At 45.9% G+C, this 19,248-nt stretch overlaps 1 protein-coding gene across 1 annotated transcript in view; it reads right to left on the bottom strand.

Annotated features, from left to right (window-relative positions):
- The window catches only part of lsamp (limbic system associated membrane protein), a 372,270-nt gene that overhangs the window by 134,313 nt on the left and 218,709 nt on the right, over nt 1-19,248 (bottom strand). The window lies entirely within an intron of this gene.

Raw genomic sequence — 19,248 nt, 5'->3', positions numbered from 1 at the left:
AATAAACAAAGCACCGTGTTTATTATCATGTAACGTCTTTACCTTCCACACACACGTTCCGGTTCATCTCTGATCATCTCAGATTCTCCAGAACCTCCAGAGTCTTTCATTAAGGCTCATAAAACAAACGGCGTTTATGATCCAATAAATTAGGATAGATGAACAGCGCAGGCGTTTTATTAGCGTCTCCTAAACGGAAAATGTGAGCGGGTATTAAGTGAGGCCGTTCGGTTAGTCCGGGGTCGGACGGTGTAAATAAATGATGATCTTTGGAGGAAGAGCGACGATCGAGAGGATTTGAAACCTGAGTGATCAATAAGTCCAGATCGATGGTGTTATATCAGCTGAGTCTTTACATTTATATTTTTGGCACTTAGCGGATGTTTTTTAATCCAAAGCGACTTACAGAACTGTGACAGTATATACTGTCTAAGCAATTGAGGGTTAAGGGCCTTTCTAAAGGGCCCAACTGCGGCAACCTTAAAGTGGAGAGGCTTGAACCAGTGATGTTTCGATTACTAGTCCAGTTCTTTAACCAGAAACCATCGTAAAGTTGATACAAAGGGCGTCGGAAATAATATTTAATATAATTTAGAACCTTAAAGACGCTGTGAAGACAAAAATAAAGTGGTTTAATATATCAGCAACCTAAATATATCAAACCTAACATGCATGGAGACGTCATTTTAATAGTCAATAATAAATAATACTCTTTATTTTACTCATAATTCATTCGTCATTCCATTTCCATCCTGGTCAGGGTCTCTGTGGGGAATTAACATGCCCAGAACAGGGCGCCGAGCCATCGTAAGGACTTGGCTCTCGCATCTGACGATCCGAGGTTCCCTTGAACGGAACGATTTTACTACATACGGTTCGGAATCCTATTTAAATGTTCTGAATTCCCAGTGGAGTCCACTTCACTAGTGCGGGGAACTACTGGGAGGACTGGAGCACATGTACTGGGCCACGAAATAAACCCATCTGATTCTAGTCCAGCACGGTTTCAAAGGAAGTGACCGCTGATGATCCCTGAAGCCGATGTGAGCGATAAATATGCAGCAACCTGATTTGGAGAAACAGCTCGCTTTGGATTAGTGGGTACAGTGGTGGGTTATCAACTAGAAGCGTGTGGGTTTGAATCCCAGCTCTGCCGTGCAGCCACTGTTGGACCCTTGAGCAAGGTTCTTTACCCTCCTGACTCTGCACTCTGGACACTGTGAGGAAAAAACACCGATCTGCACATGTGTAGATTATATATGATCAATTCTATATGAGTTCTATGTGTGGGTGGAAGGTTGCTGCTGCAAGGGTTCGAATTCACAGCATCTCCAGACATCACAGCAAAGACGGCGGGCGAGGAAGCTCTGGGCGTGCCAACCAGAGTCGCATTCCAGTCACGCCGACACGCCGTAAACACGCCACAGAGCCGCCGTACGTCCATCAGATCACCTTTATTCCCGTATACAATATGATACACGGTCCAGATTCATTAGTCTGGAGTTACTGCAAAGAGCAAAGGAACAAAGCTCAAAGATCACGACGACGCCACGCCCTGACTTTTACGTGATGTCACAAAACGCTCAAATGAAGTAGGTCAAAGTCTAAGATGGAACGCTCATTGCAACGATCATTTCGAGCTATAACAGCCTCCACTCCTCTAATGAAGCTATCCACAAGACTTGTCGGTCAGCTGGTCATTTCTGAGGTCGGGTGCTGATGCCGGGACGAGGTCAAGGCTCTGTGCCAAGCATTGGAGTTCCTCCAAACCACCCTTGTCGAACCGCGCCTTTATGAACCTCGTCTTGTGCACAGAGGCACAGCCATACACAGCCGAAACCCAAATCTCAGGATAGAAAGGGGCGTGGCCGAGACGTCCGGGGTGTCCATATACATTTGAAATGCATTTTTTGAGGTGCAAGTCAGACTGGAAAGAACTGGGTGAAAAATCTGTTCACACACTTTGGTCTGAGCTACAGCCATCGCACTAGGGAAGTCCCAGGAGCTTAAAGAGGAATTTCAGTGGCCTTAAGGATGAATCGGAACATCTACAAAGTCTATTTCGACAAAATGAGCACAAATCCTTACAGTCACACTCCGAAAGTGGATGAAAAGTCTCCTCAGAGGAGTGGAAGCATGCATTTTTTGAGGTGCAAGTCTGGAAAGACCCGAGGACAGAGTTTGAGTGTTGCCGTCCGGGCGCGGTCCTCCATCGCCCCGGTTCGACTCGGTGAACACGACAGCAGCAGGAAGTCTAGAGCTCGTTTTTAAGAAGCGATCGTGTTTCAATCGTCAGACTCCTTGTACCTCTCAGCAGGAGGTTCGGGGAAAGACCGTCGCCCCCCGTCGAGCCTCTCGCGAACACTCCTCCCGTAATCAGAGCACGAACATCCATCCGGATCAGACGGGCACAGAGGAGCTCGAAATCAGGATCCCAGATTCCCGGCCATCGTCTGATCAAGGCGTTTTTTTCTGTGACTGAATGATTGGAGAACGTACACGATATAACCTCAACGTGTGAACTAAATGATAAAACCTTCAATCAACAGTTTAGGGAGGGTCTTCAGACGTACGTCCATAAAAAACGTGATTTGGCGCATCACAAGCACTGCTGAGATGAACCGGAACGTCAATCGCAAGTTAGTTCTTATTCCTGGCTTCACAGATGCTCAAATTCCCACAGTGACCCTCCAAAAGCCTGTCCAGAAAAGCAGGATCAGCTGCAAGTGTACATATCTGAATGCCCATAGTCTGGGGCTAACAAGCCCATGGTGAGGTGTCCATATACTTTTGGCAACATCATCACCCGAGCTCAGAAATGCTCTTTTGCCCAAATTCCCACAGACACGATCCAAAATGTCATTTAAGGCTGTTATAGCCACAAAGAGGAAGGGATCAGATGGTTTTGGAATGGGATGCCCCCCAACAAGCTGGCCTGGTGTCCACATACTTCTGGCAGCCTTTAGTTTGAGACACAGCCATCGCACTGGGGAAGTCCCGAGAGCTCTGTACAGATGTCACCATTTCTGAGCAGCTTGTGTACAAGCAAGATCCAAGTGTGGAGGAATTTCAGCTGCCTTTAGGATGAATCGGAACATCTAGAAAGTCTATTTTAACAAAATGAGCACAGTTGGTCTGGTGTCTGCACACTTTGGTCTGAGCCATGGCCATCGCACTAGGGAAGTTCCAAAAGCTCATAGAGGAACTTAAAGGGCCTTAAGGATGAATTAGAACATCTAGAATGTCTATTTTAACAAAATGAGCACAAATTCCTACAGTCACACTCCGAAACTGGGTGAAGAATCTTGTCTGGTGTCCACACACCTTGGTCTGAGCCACAGCCATCGCACTAGGGAAGTTCCAAGAGCTCATAGAGGAACTTCAGTGGCCTTTAGGATGAATCGGAACATCTAGACAGTTTTCCGACAAAATGAGCACAAATTCCTACAGTCACACTCCGAAACTGAGTGAAAAGTCTTCTCAGAGAAGTGGAGGCTGTAACAGCTCAAAGAGCGAGCGATGCCCATGGTTTTGGAATGAGATGCCCCCCAAAAAGTTGGTCTGGTGTCTGCACACTTTGGTCTGAGCCATAGCCATCGCACTGGGGAAGTTCCAAGAGCTCTAAGAGGAACTTCAGTGGCCTTAAGGATGAATCAGTGAGCACAAAATGAGCACAAATTCCTACAGTCACACTCCAAAACTGGGTGAAACGTCCTCTTCGGAGGAGTGGAAGCTTTAATAGCCCTATAAAGAGCGAGCAAGGCGATTCTATATGGACGCCCACGGTTTAGAAACGAGACCTAACGAGCTCATGATCAGGCGTCCGTATACTTCGCTCGACCTCTTTCGCTTTGTAACCGTACTCTATTGTTTCAGGAACGTGGAGGGCGCACAATAGAGCGCCGCCGCCGACCCGACCCTCCAATCAATAACGATTTCAGGGCCGTTGGCTCTAAATAGGAGCCCATTAAAAGCACTCGGCGCGTTCGCTTGATTCCACCCCCCCCCCACGCCACGCAGGTGAAAGGATAATAAGCGCTAAGTGGCGTTTATAATTCGCTCTGTCACGCGTCTCCAGCGGCCCGCGCGCGCAAATCACGTTTGTCATGGCGGGCGGGAGGGCACTTGAGCGGCGCCTCGTAATTGCGAGGGCTTCCGGTGTGGCTCCGCACCGCCAACCCTCAGAAACTCACAATGCGCGCTGATTAGCATTAAACGCGGCGTGTTTAGCACGCAGAGCTCTCCGCACGCCGCGGGTTCTGGATGATTGTTGACGGTCGGAGGCCGCGGCGCACTTTCGCTCTGTTTACCTGCACAGCGAGGGATTCTGACTCCGACTCGACGACAGCTTCCTCGCTGAAGGATTACGGAGCGGAACACCAAGGGTGCGAGGGCGCCGGGGGCGCCGGGGACGCCGGGGTACGTGACTGGGTTTCGGGGGCACCCAGCGGGGTCTGGAGAGGGTGAGGGGGGCTAACCTGCTCACGCTGCAAATAAAATAGTTCCATTCCCCGATAGCATGTTGTGTTTGTGTTACTGACGGGTGATGATGATGTTTTGCTCCTCATTCATTCATTCACTGTCTTTTTTACCAGAGCTTTATCCTGGTCAGGGTCACAGTGGGTCTCATTCATTGATTGAAAGGCAGGACACACACACACACACAATCAGACGACTGTGGGAGGAAACCGGAGCACCCGGAGGAAAACCACACTGACACGAGGAGAACATGCAAAATTCCACATAAGAAACTATTTTACAAAGTGTATATAATAAAATTACAAAAGAATTATATAATAAAATAAAATAAAAATGTATATAATTAAATAAAATAAAAATGTATATAATAAAATAAAACAAAAATGTGTATATAATAAAATAAAATAAAAATGTATATAATAAAATAAAATAAAAATATATATAATATAATAAAATAAAAGTGTACATAATAAAATAAAAGAAAAATTTATATAATAAAATAAAATAAAAGTGTGTAAAATAAAATTAATGTGTATATAATAAAATAAAATAAAAATGTATATAATAAAATAAAATAAAAGTGTATATAATAAAATAAAATAAAAATGTATGACATAAAATAAAATAAAAATGTATATAATAAAATAAAATAATATAAAAATGTGTACAATAAAATAAAAGTGTATATAATAAAATAAAATAAAAGAGTATATAATAAAATAAAATAAAAGAGTATATAATAAAATAAAAATGTTGAACAGTTTAATACAGGTGAAATAAAAATCTGTTACATAAAGGAAATGATATGCTTCCAACTTTGCAGCAGCAGTTTAGGGAAGGCCCTTTCCTGTTCCAGCATGACTGTACCCCTGTGTACAAAGCCAGCTCTATAAGGTCCTGCACAGAGCCCTGACCTCAGCCTGACTCAACAGCTCTGGAATGAACCAGAACATCGACTGAGGCTTTTCTGAGCAACATCAGTGTCCAGCCGTACAAACGATCTTCTGTACTACTGAATGGGCACAAATTCCCAAACACAGACATACTTTACAGTCTTAATAGTGTTTGTTTCTGAAACGGGACGCCCGACAAGCTCACGGTGGGGCGTCCGAATACTTTTGGTTACACAGCTATTAGTTGTGCTGTACGTCAGAACGAGACCGGAACGCCATACAGTCAGATCTGATCAATATGCTCTGCGCTGAAGCAACGTTCAGGCCTGTCAGGTTCCACGTCGTCGGCGCTCGATATCGCTGCCAGCTTTGTCACCGCGCCGCTCAGAAGATGGTTCATCTTCAACCCATCTTCAGCCCGGAGAGGGAGAAACCAGCAAACAGATGAGTGGGTGAAAAATGCAGCGCTGGCTCCACACCGAAGCTACTTTTCGCTCTCCATCAGCAAAACAGAGCGAGTTAGAGGAGGGTTCACATAGATCTCGCTCCAGACTCTTCTACAGAGAGAGAGAGAGAGAGAGAGGGAGCGAGGGCGAGCGAGAAGAAACGATGGCTCCGGAGTGACAGAACACACGTCCTGATGAATTTTTCACGAGGCTCCGGCAGCATGCGCGACCGTAGATGATTGCCCATGACTGCCGAGATGATAAACATGTAGAAGAGCTCGGATATTCCCATTGTGTGTGTGTGTGTGTGTGTGTGTGGATGCAGAAGGTAGATCTTGTCTGGGCTGAAGAACCCGTCTACTATATAGAACTCAAGTACTGACGGGGTCCCGAATCAGTATGTAGTGCAGTATGTAGTATGTAGTATGTACTGAGAGTAGTATGCAGTATGTATTGTATACTGAGTGTATTATGCAATATGTAGTATATACTGAGTGTAGAATACAGTATATAGTATGTACTGAATGTATTTTACAGTATGTACTGAGTGTAGTATGCAGTATGCAGAATATACTGAGTGTAGTATGTAGTATACAGTATATACTGAGTATAGTATACAGTATGCAGTATGTACTAAATGTAGTATGCAATATGAAGTATGTAGTATATACTGATTGTAATATGCAGTATGCAGTATGTAGTATGCAGTATGTACTTATATATTGACTGTAGTATGCAGGATGCAGTATATACTGTAGTATGTAGTAGGCATAGACAGCTATGAATTGTGGGGGATTTCGCTGGCTAATACTTGTGTCAGTAGGATTCCTCATCCTTGGGACAATTGCGGCCTCTGCTGGCATCACGGATGGCAGTTCATGGCACTATGTACGGAATACTGGACTCTGTGAGGCCCGGTCCTTGGTAGGTAAAAAGAAGAGGTCTGTGCGTGCATCGTTTTTCTTTTTGCATTCTTCCAGTTTGGATTTACTCAATTCTCTGTGTGCTCTGGCGACCTCTACTGGTTGCACGACACCCTTGCAGGCTGCCACACACGAAACAGGGTTCCTCGTCACTGGGGCAATCGCGGCCTCTGCTGGCATTATGGATGGCAGTTCATGGCTCTATGCACACAATACTGTGCTCTGTGAGACCCCGCCCCTAACAGGTAAAAAGAAGCGGTATATAAGCGTGTCGACTCTTCTCGATCAAGGGTGAAGGATCACAAGGGAGATAAATTCCAACCAGAAGACCGCATGACAAATGTGGATGTAAATGTAAAACTTCACATTTTATTTATTTAGAGTCCACAATTAGCAGCAGTCGCTGAAGTTAGCCTGCATTACGAGGCACCTTCGCTAAGCCGCTATCCAGAATTCCTGAGCGTGCGTGGGGGTGTAAAAACGTCCATATCTAACACATTTAACAGTGACGCTGCTGTAAGTGCTAACAGAAATGCACAGCTCACGGCGAGCGCCAGCGTTTCTGTAGCACCCCGGTTTATAAAAATACATTTGCTACATGTACGTTCAGGAGGTCGTGTTTAAACAGTAAGAGCTGCATCACGACCTCAGGAACCAAACCTGAGGATCATCACGATCAAGAGGGATCTAAAGGTTCAAATCAGAGGTGCTGCCGACCTACCGGGCATCCGACAGGCACAGTTGGCCGTGCCTGAAGGGGAGAGCTCAGTTCCTTTTGATCAAACGTGTATGTAAACTTTTGACCTAAAATAAAAGTAGAAGATCAGAACTTTATTTATTTATTTAAATAAATAAATAATAAAAACTTAAATAATAATAAAAACGAAATATTTATTTTTTATTTATTTAAATAAATAAATAATAAATAATACAAAACTTAAATAATGAAAAAATATATATTTTAAATTTATATACTTAAATAAATAAATAAATAATAAAACTTAAATAATAATAAAAATTTAATATTTATTTATTTAAATAAGTAAATAAGTAAATAAATTGATAAATAATACAAAACTTAAATAATAATACACATTCAATATTTATTATTTATTTAAATTAATAAATAATACAAAACTTAAATAATAATACAAATTCAATATTTATTTATTTAAATAAATAAATAAATAATCAAAAAATAATTAATAAAAAATAAATAATAAATAAATAATAATAAAAATGAAATATTTATTATTAATATATTTAAATAAATAAATACTAAAAACCTTAAATAAGTAAATAAATAAGTAAATAAGAGCTTGACAGGCTGTGCCTGAAGGAGAGAGGTCAACAGGGTTCTTTAAGAACAAGAACAGAATAGTGAGTCTCTGTCTGTATGCGGTGCGACTCTCTGTAATACTCCTTCTCTGAAAGGTAAACAGAAGCACCTGACTACGTGCCAGTCTATCTCCGGGCTCCGCTCTGGCAGGGCAGGGTGGCACAGGCGGCAGAGGAGCTGCGGAACTGCAGTCAAGAAGAACTTGAAAGGATAACAGATATTTTTACACGTTTCACTTGGACTGGAAGGACCTTTCAGGGCTTCAGATTTTAGGTACGCTCGCCCGGCAGCTCGGGGTAAAGACGCGGTTTCGTGCCGCGCCGATCCCGACGCCCGCGTCCGCGCTTTATCATCATTAAGTGCTTCTTCCAGACAGCGTCGATTCATATTGTTTAACCGCTGGCACTAACACACACCATTTTTTCCCCCTCTCGCGGCTTATCTCCATCTGGATCGGCGAATAGGCAATCGCTTAAAAGGTCCGGGGCTTTTCTGGCAGGCTCATTAATTCGGATGAACGCTCGGCTTCATTTTAATTCTCTCCGCCCGAATATCAGATGAACGCTAAGCTCGGCTCCGGGGAGAGGAGGAGGGCGAGAACGCCGAGGGACGGTCAGCGTCTACCCGCCTGATTGATCAGCACTGGCTGGTGGTCAGAGAGCCGGAGCTCTTTAAACGGGTTAACGCATCAGACGCTGTGTTATCCTAAAGTGATGCGGCAAGTTCGAATCCCAGCTCTGCTACTGGTCTGCAGGACTAAAACGTGGGCGGGGTCTTGGATGCCGTGTAAGGACCCTGCCCGAGGCACCTGTACAGAAGTGGAGGAACGTGGAGAGACCTCTGCTGGCTGATCAGGGGATAACAGAGATCAGTGAGTGACTCTCCATACGTGGTACGGATCTCCATATGAAGTGGCGGGTACTGCAGACGTGTCAGAGGGGGGCGTGTGTTAGTTCTGTTATTCCTCGTCTCTGTGCAGTACCATCAATCGGCCAGCAGAGGTCGTAATTGCAGCAGTTATGAGGAAACATGACCTAGTAAGCACCTGACCGGCTTTCCCAAACTGTAGCCACACCGTAGATGTGAATATTTATCTTATAGAATTTATTTTATACACTCCGAAAGACTGCCGACCTGTCCGGGCTCCCCACACAGACAAAACAGACCACAAATATACAAATAAATGATTTTATCCACCTCTTAGCAGCAGGTACGACTGAAACATTCGAGCGCTTAAATAAACCAGGCGTCCGTATACTTTTGGCACATACGTGACTTCACACGGCGGCAGTTTTTCACAGATTTTGGGAGCAGCGACGCGCCGGAGTGTAAAAACATCTCACGGAGACCGGAGTGTTTGTGATGCCTGACCTTCAGCAGATCCCCTCAGAGCCTGATGGAGCGCAAACACACACACACACACACACACACACACACACACACACACACTCACACACACAAACACACACACACACGTACAGATGTACCAAATTCCAAACAGAAGCTCAAACTCACGAGGTCAGAAGGGACTCAGGGTCAACATGCAGTAATGAACAAAGCTCCGGGGTGACTCTGTGTGTGTGAGTGTGTGTGTGTGTGTGTGTGTGTCTGTGTGTGAGTGTGTGTGTGTGTGTGTGTGTTTTCCCTTTCTAATAAGAGTTGTAGGTCAGAATGGGGTAGACAGCAAGGTTGTGTAGCCAAACATGCAAATGCACAAGTGTGTACGCACTCGGGATCCAGGGTTCGAATCCCCAGCGGGGACCTTACAGCCCTCCATATGACCAGAATACTTTATTATGTTTTAGTTCTATGCTGACCGCTGCTTGGTCGGGGTCACTACAGGTCCGGATTCACCGGAACACACCCAGGACAGGATGCCGAACCATCACAGGGCCTCCTGTCCACCCCAGACCCCCTACAGCCAATCGTGTCTGTGTGTAGGCGCCCGTCTGGCTGATAGCGATTGGCTGTAGGGGGTCTGGGGTGGACAGGAGGCCCTGTGATGGTTCGGCGTCCTGTCCGGGGTGTGTTCCGGTGAATCCGGACCTGTGGTGACCCCGACCAAGCAGCGGTCAGCATGGAGCTAAAACATAATGAAGTACTCTGGTCATATGGAGGACTGTAAGGTCAGGGATTTTTCCAGTCCACTAGAGTTCCTCTACTACCAACCCGTCAGACCCCGTCTTCAGGGTGCACGGGGAGGGCGGTGGTCCCGAATCGGTCCCTCCCCGAACGACAGGCGCCGAGCTGGCGGCATAAAATCCATAGCGCTGCTGGTTCGAGCTGTCAGACGTGAAAATTGAAATCGGTTTTGTAGCACAAACGACTTGTTCTAGAATTCCGGGGGAACGAGGCGGCAGATCCATAAACCCCGAGGAAAAAAAAAACAATCGGCGCTTTATAAAACCACTCGATAAAAGTGTAATCACAATCACAGCTCGTTTAGAGCGAGGAAACGTTCAATCCTGAGAAAATGCTGCATTATTGCTTACAGACCTCGTTTAGTCTCGGGCCCCGCCACTCCCTCAGCCACGTACGCAGAGGAAAGAACCGCACGGAGTCAGAACAAATCACTCACTCACCTACCCGCTTATCCAGGGTCGTGGGGAAGGGGGGGGGGGGGGGTGCTGGAGCCTATCCCAGCTTTTCAATGGGCGCAGGGCACACGATAACACCCTGGACGGGGCACCAGTCCATGTGCGGAAGAAACCGGAGCTCCCGGAGGAAACCCACACAGACACGGGGAGAACATGCAAACTCCACACAGAAAGGACCCGGACATGGGGTCTGGGGATCGAACCCAGGACCTTCTTGCTGTGAGGCGACAGTGCTACCCACCGAGCCGCCCATTTTCATCATTTAGCGGGCGCTTTTGTACAAAATGACTTACAATACCGTGACAGAACACATTCTGAGCAACTGAGGGTTAAGGGCCTTGCTCAAGGGCCCAACAGCAGCTACCTGGCAGTGGTTGTACAACTGCCTACAATTAAGGGCCACACGAGCTATTTGGTCCCTTAACCAGAATAGCCAGTATCTGTCTTGGGTAGCTGGGTAGCTTAGAGGTGAGGGTACAGGACTAGTAATCGGAAGGTCACTGGTTCAAGCCGCACATCTGCCAGCTTGCCACTGTTGGGCCCTTGAGCGAGGCCCTTATCCCTGTTATACAGTCTTATAAAGTTGTTTCTATTTTGTACATTACGTTTCCTTCCCCCTTTGTTCTTTGGTACTAATGCACTAAACACACTTCGAGCGGGGCGGCACTGTCGCCTCACAGCAAGAAGGTCATGGGTTCGGTCCCCAGCCGGAGCGGTCCGGGTGCTTCTATGTGGAGTTTGCATGTTCTCCCCGTGTCCTTGTTGGTTTCCTCCGAATGCTCCGGTTTCCTCCCACAGCACAAAGCGATGGACATGGCGACCTGTCCGGGGTGTTTCCTAAATTACACCCAGCGAATCGCACCCACCGCAACCCTGATCAGGATAACACAGACAATGGATGAATGACTGATGAGACGACGTGTGTAAAAACGCACCCCTGGTTAGTCGGGGGCGTACGGGGGACGCTTTCGGTCGATACATGGCGTACAGAGCAGTGGACAGAGCAGCAGATGGTCAGTAATTGTATATCCTCAGAGTTCATCTGTACGGCCCGTGCAGGACCCAGCAGATCTGTCCAATCCATTAGTCCGACCTTAACGAATCTGATTAGAGCCGCCCGGCTGTGACATTGAGAAACGAGCCGGCCGTGATTTATCGACGTCTCCAGAGAGCGCCAACGTAAATATGAACTCATAAACGATCAGGACTGCAGCCAGAACCCACGCGTGCCAACTTATAACGATCGGGTACCGCGGGGCGACACCAACGATACATAAATTATCAACATTAAGATGTAGATCTGCAATAAATAGTCTGATTACTCTAGAGTGGCTTTTTTTAAGAACCTCTAATAATCAAAAGGTCGCTGGTTCAAGCCCCACTACTGCAAGGTTGCCACTGTTGGGCCCCTGAGCAAGGCCCTTAACCCTCAATAGCTTAGACTGTGTACTGTCACAGCACTGTAAGCAGCTTTGGATTAAAGCGTCCGCTAAATGCCAAATATGTAAATGTAAGAGCTCTGATACATGAGGCAACTAACAGAGTTCCAAAAGGGGACAAAGAATGGGTGAAACCCGGACGGCGGCACAGTGGCTCAGTGGGTAGCACTGTTAATGTCGCCTCACAGCAAGAAGGTCCTGGGTTCGATTCCCAGGTGTTTGTGTGTGTGTTTGTGTGTGTGTTTGTGTGTAAGTGTGTGTGTGTGTGTTTGTGTGTGAGTGTGTGTGTGTGTGTATGTGAGTGTGTGTGTGTGAGTGTGTGTGAGTGTGTGTGTGTTTGTGTGTGAGTGTTTGCCCTGTGATAGACTGGCGACCTGTCCAGGGTGTTTCCCACCTTTCACCCAGTGAAGTGCACCCACTGTGACCCTGACCAGGATAAAGCAGTGGTAAAACAAACAATGAATGAATGAATGAATTTTCCCCCTCTATCTCTCCATTTAGTTATATCCAGTTCCCGATTGTGAATCCCCTGTCGGATCAGCACACGCCCCCTCCTGCAACCGCTTCTTATCACCCGCCAGGAGCCGTATAGCGTACTGAGCATCCTGTTGAACTCCATGTGACCATCCAGACCTTCCCTCCTGACTTGCGGTGGTAAAATGAATGAATTTAGTCATATCCAATTCTCAATTGTAAATCCTCTGATCTGAGCCGGATCCCCATACACATCCGATGTGCAACCGCTTCTTGTCACCCGCCAGTCTTGTGTTCCCACTGAGAGCCGTATAGCGTACCGAGCATCCTGTTGAACTCCATGTGACTTTTCAACCCCCCTTCCTGACTCGCGCAGTCACCCGGAGCAGTCCCGAAGATTCCACATCACAAAAGCAGTGGCGAGACGACACGCCCTCCGACATTCCCTTCCTCAGACACGACTCTGCTGAGCCTGAGTGCTTGAATTCTTCAGTATTTTAAATAAGAGGACGTCCAAAGGTGGAAGAGTGGGTGCAGGTGGAAGCTCACTGGCACAAATGCCCATAAAATGCCCACAGAACTTAAAGAGTGACTCTGGAAAACATAAGATTCAGATGCCGTTTGTATCAAAGCTTCTGGTGTAAAGAGCACAACACCTGGACCCCAGAGTCAGTTTGTGGAAGGCCCAGGAATAATTGTGACCCTGGACTTAATGTAAGGTTCAAAAACACCACGGTTTGATGAATCCTGCACTGATGAAGTGACGGAATGAATCGGAATCCTGACCGTGAGGGCGTCCACATATTTTTGGCTCTATTGAGTATAAAAGTGAAGACTGTTTAATTGTTGTGTTGATGTTTACTCTGATCCTGATGAGCGCGGTGTTGTTTGTTAGCCGTGGTTTATTATCAGCTCCTAATTAATTAGCAGCGTTAATTACGGGACGGGCGCACCGTGGTCCTGGTCTCAGTGGGCTCGGTAATGAACCTGGTGGAATTCGGAGCGCCGGCTTTATTTACAGGCGGACGGGAGACTAATTGAAGGATCTTGTTTATCAGGACTAATGATCAAACCAAGGGAGCGGACACAAGGGGGCGAGGAGCACGGGGACATCGATTCGGGAATATTGATGTAGAGCGGCGCCTCCCAAAGCGGGTGTCATGATGACCCTACGGGGGAGGGGAGGGGTGGAGGGCGAGGGGGGGGGGGGGTCATTCATTAATAGTTTCTAGATGAAGGAGAAGGGTTACAAACACTTCAGAGGAACGTGTACTGGTAGTTGAACACATTTGGTAGCAGTTCTTTGTCTTTATTATTTCGGAATGACTGGGGAAAAGAAGTGACCCTCTTCCTCCCTTACCCCAAGCTATAGAGTTCAGTGGTCTTACAATTAATCAATTCATTATATGCAATAAATTATTTATTTTAAAGCAGTTTCCTCTTCAAGAAATGCTTGTTGGGATGAATTGGAATGCCAACCATGAGCCGGCCCTTGGACACATTCTTTTGACCGATTGGCACAAATTCCCACAGATACACTCCGAATTCAGACAGGATAAATATACTGTATATCTCAGGGAAGAGAGCGAGTGGAAACGCGACACCGTCACACTAACTGAGTTCAGATCCGAACGATAAAGACGTCGTCACATTTAAATAAAGAAAATGAGAACCGAACCCTTCACTCGTGCACCACCCACACACTCCTGCGTCCTTCACGAACTTCGTGTGATTTTACACTCTGAATCGATTCTTATTCTCAATCATCAGCCGAACGTCGTCCTCATCAGCTCAGCTCAGTGCACTCGCAACCTCAGAACCTTCCACCCACTCAAATCCACTCACACGGTGAGAGAGAGAGAGAGAGAGAGAGAGTGAGACAGGGTGAACATATAGAGAGAGTGAGACAGAGAGGGAGTGGAATAGAGGATAGAGGATAGATTGATAGAGTGAGATAGAAAGTGAGAGAGATAGAGAGACAGAGTCAGAGTTAGTTAGAGAGAGTGAGATAATGAAAGGCAGTGAGACCGAGAGTGGGAGTGAGCAAGCGCCAGTGTGATAGTAAGAGTAAAATAGAGCGAGAGTGAGATAGAGAGATAGAGAGTGAGGAAAACTGTGAAAAGTGGGCGAGACAGAGAGCGTGAGATAAAGGACTGAAATAAGTGAAAGTAAGAGTGAGACAGGGAAGAAGTGTGTGAGAGAGGAGAGTAAGAGATAGAGTGAGATAAAGTAAGAGTGAGATAAAGTGCGATTGGAAACGAGTGACAGAGACAGAGAGAGTAAAGAAAACTGAGAAAAGTGAGTGAGATAAAAGGATGTGAGTTATAGTGAGAGAGTGGGATAGAGAGGGAGTGATTAACAGAGAGTGATAAAAAGTGAGAATGAGATGGAGAGGACTCAAAAGAGTGGGAGTAAGAGTAAGATATGGAAGAAGTGCCTGAAAATGAGATAGAGAGTGAGATAGATTAAAAATTAGTCTTCTAAGTAAGAGAGTGAGATAAAGAGATAGTGAGTGAGATAGAAGGAGAATAAGAGACCAAGAGAAAGAGTGAAAGCCCAAAAGAGAGTGCGATAGAGTGACGTAGACAGGTAGTGATCAACAGAGAGAGAAAGAGTGAGATAAAGAAATAATGAATGAGATAGAAGAAAACAAGAGAGTAAGATAGAGATCTAGAAAAAATGAGATTGTGAGAGATCAGGAATGAGATAGAAAGAGAATAAGAGAACAAGAGAGAGTGAGATAAAGAGAGAGTGAGACAGACAGAGTGAATGAGATAAAAAAGAAAGTAAAAGAACAAAAGAGTGAGATAGATACTGAGAAAAAAATGAGAGAGAGTGAGAGAGCTAGACAGTGAGAGACAAAGTGAGATAAAGAAATTGAGTGAATGAGATAGAAGGAGAGTGAGACTGAGAGAGAGCGAGACAGTGAGAGAGAGTGAGAGAGTGTCGTTTAGGTGAAGCGTTTTGCTGTTTTGATTCCTCGTGCTGTTGAACCTCCAGAATCGATCGTTCACATGCTAGTCTGTAGCCGCGCGGTGAAAGCTAATCCTGAAGTTTACTTTAGCCGCGTGTCAGAAATAATTGGACGCCCTCGCCTCACTGAGCTCGGACGTTTGCATTTCTGTTACACCCGCGCAATCAGGCCGTCCAATTAAGCGCAGGTTCTGATCTCCGCGCTGACCTGCCATCTGTCTGCGGTTAGCAAAGCTATCCAGTTCCTAATGCTAGCGTGACTCTGAGCTTCTTACGCCGCAAATTATATTCCGCTACGCTCTGCTGGGTCGCTACGTCTTTATTGGAAGAGGAGAATGCGGGGGAAGCCGTGAGACGAACGGCCAAAATATGCTGGCAGCGCTCCATCTGAGTGTAAACAGCTAGCCGCTAAATTATACGTGAAGTAAACTTTTACTTAAAAGTCCAGAGGCCAAAAAATAAAGCGGCAATAGCGTTAGCATATGCTGTTGCTAACTTTTCATAAGCAAAGAGTAATCAAACAGATCTGTGTGTTTATATACGCCGTAAAACTGTACCGCTAAATCCATTTACAAAAGCAGCGGAGGATTTATGATGCTAAATAAACGTGCAGGATGTAGCAAAATGCTAAGTTGCTAAACTGTCAAGTGGTGAAATTGCTAAGTGCACAAAAACGTCACTGACCTTCCCGTCCTGACTCTGACCCGTCCATGAAGGAGAAGCTATGTCTGTTAGCTAGGTAGCTAGCCAACTCAAAATGGCAGTCAGTAGTGATTCAAAGAGTCAGTCAGTCCAACCAGTGATTCAGTGAGTCAGACTCTGAGTCAGTCAGTCCAACCAGAGATTCAGTAAGTCAGTTACTGAATCATTTGATTAATAAATAAGTAAACCAGTGATTCAGTCACAGAGTCATTTAGTCAGTCAGTCCTACCAGTGATTCAGTGAGTCAATCAGACACTGAGTCAGTTTGTCCACCAGTCCCACCAGTGAATCAGTAAGTCAGTCAGTCACTGAATCAAATAGTTAATACATTGTCAGTAAGTCAGTAACTCATCAGTTATTGAGTGAATCAGTCAGTGAATCAATAAGCAAATCTGACACGTCCCAGCTGCCCCCTGGTTCTCGTTCATGGACTTGGCGTGCCAGGCAGTGAGTGATTCAGTCAGTGAATCATTCTCTCTGGGTCGGTGAGTCAGAAAACCAAATCATCAGTTCACTCGACTCATGACTCACTCAGTGGTTCGTCAATGAACGGTGCAGTCAGTGAATCAGTCAATCACTGACTGAGAGTCTGTCGGTGTGCGTCCATCCACTTAAAGCTGTTTCACGAAGCGATCGGTCAGGACGTAGATTTCTGGACCCTGCGGTTAAACTCTGATACAGAACCGGAGCGTGAGGGAATATTTATGGTTCAGATCAATACCGTGTAACGCTGCAGAGCTCACGGCTAAACTGAATCCCCCAATCATGCAGATGCGAGCGCATGTGGCAGGACTGCAGTGAAAAACGACCGCACGCTTACGTTCAGCGGAGGTATAAAAAGTGTACGAGATTTTTCCATCGGCTCGGCTAATGCGCAGAGAGAGAGAAAACCCACAAAGTCATTTCACGGCCTTTCAGAGGGCGAGCGGTCAGCGTTGCTGTAAGCGGTTCTCTCGGCGTGACCTAGCGAAGCCTCCTACACTTAAACACTTAAAGAAAAACGTTAGCATAAAACAATATAAGCGGGAAGAAAACGACGGGCTAAACGAGGAGCAATGAATAATAAATAAATAACGGTGACTCTAGAAAATAAGAGAAAATATTCTGACTCGACTCCAACTCTGCCGTGCTTAATGAGAGGGACGAACTGACAGGAGTTTTGATCCAAGATGGTGTCGAGAGACGTCAAATAAAGCCCACGAGCTGCCAACAGACACTGCAGGCTGGTATGCATTAGTATAAGATGCAGCAAACTTACTGAACTGGCACAGTTGGTGCACAATACCCTTGTTTACCAGGAGACAGTAAATCAGAGAGTCAGTCCGTCCCACTAGTGATTCAGAGAGTCAGTCCGTCCCACTAGTGATTCAGAGAGTCAGTCAGTCCCACTAGTGATTCAGTGAGTCAGTCACAGAGTCAGTCAGTCAGTCTCACTAGTGATTCAGAGAGTCAGTCCGTCCCACTAGTGATTCAGAGAGTCAGTCACAGAGTCAGTCAGTCAGTCCCACTAGTGATTCAGTAAGTTAGTCAGTCTCACTAGTGATTCAGAGAGTCAGTCAGTCCCACTAGTGATTCAATGAGTCAGTCACAGAGTCAGTCATTCAGTCAGTCCCACTAGTGATTCAATGAGTCAGTCACAGAGTCAGTCAGTCAGTCTCACTAGTGATTCAGAGAGTCAGTCAGTCCCACTAGTGATTCAGAGAGTCAGTCACAGAGTCAGTCAGTCAGTCTCACTAGTGATTCAGAGAGTCAGTCAGTCTCACTAGTGATTCAGAGAGTCAGTCAGTCTCACTAGTGATTCAATGAGTCAGTCACAGAGTCAGTCAGTCAGTCTCACTAGTGATTCAGAGAGTCAGTCACAGAGTCAGTCAGTCAGTCTTACTAGTGATTCAGAGAGTCAGTCAGTCTCACTAGTGATTCAGAGAGTCAGTCAGTCTCACTAGTGATTCAATGAGTCAGTCACAGAGTCAGTCAGTCAGACAGTCCCACTAGTGATTCAATGAGTCAGTCACAGAGTCAGTCAGTCAGTCTCACTAGTGATTCAGAGAGTCAGTCAGTCCCACTAGTGATTCAGAGAGTCAGTCACAGAGTCAGTCAGTCAGTCTCACTAGTGATTCAGAGAGTCAGTCAGTCCCACTAGTGATTCGATGAGTCAGTCACAGAGTCAGGTAATCACACCCCGGCAAGACAGCAAGACTACCCAGACGGAATATCCTAGCAAGTCAAGCAAGGGTGGTCTTGCAGAAAACCTAAGAGTGCTCCAGGATGATTGGCAGAACTTTCCTAGAAAAGATGATCTAGGAAGAGTCTCCAACAAACAGAGACAAGTCTACCAGAAAGGAAGACTGCTGTAACAGTCGAGCACTGAAGATCATTCTAACACTATACTAGTCCTCTGGAAGTCCAGATTGTCGTATGCAGATACAGTAAGCTCCCTACTCCCTTTTTAGCCTACTTGGCTTTCCAAAGGCTGCCCCAGAAATAGAGGCACAGGAGTCCCAAAGAGGTAGAACTGTCATCGAAGGAGAGTAAGACGGCACAGTGAAGCCGATAAAGCAAATCGTGGAGCAGCTTTACAAAAGAGTCCGCAGGGCGGGTCAGTAGGTTTTCAAACAGACCCGTCATCTTACGAGTTGTGCAGAGTCAGGTCACGGTTTCTGGCCAGCTCAGGTGTAGGTTTTACTAGTGGTTCAAGTTTTGATTGACAAAACAAGCAATAATAAACAAAAGCTGTCGGTTCATCACGGCAACACTCGTCTTCATACGGCTTCGAGTGCACTGGAACGTGATGACTGATGGGATCCAGTACACCATGAGCCCTGTTCAGACTGGATTGGTTTATCAGGTGGACGACTTTCATATTTTAAGTGTTTTTATACAGAAATAAAATGAAAACAAACCCATTTTTACGCAACATGACCACTGACGCAAAGGATACCGATGTCTGCAATGCTGTGCCATTCTCCAAACTTGACCCTCACAC

This window comes from Trichomycterus rosablanca, chromosome 20, assembly GCF_030014385.1.
Source record: "Trichomycterus rosablanca isolate fTriRos1 chromosome 20, fTriRos1.hap1, whole genome shotgun sequence".
NCBI lineage: Eukaryota > Metazoa > Chordata > Actinopteri > Siluriformes > Trichomycteridae > Trichomycterus > Trichomycterus rosablanca.
Note: the sequence above shows the minus strand (reverse complement) of the source record. Positions and strands in the feature narration are given on the sequence as shown.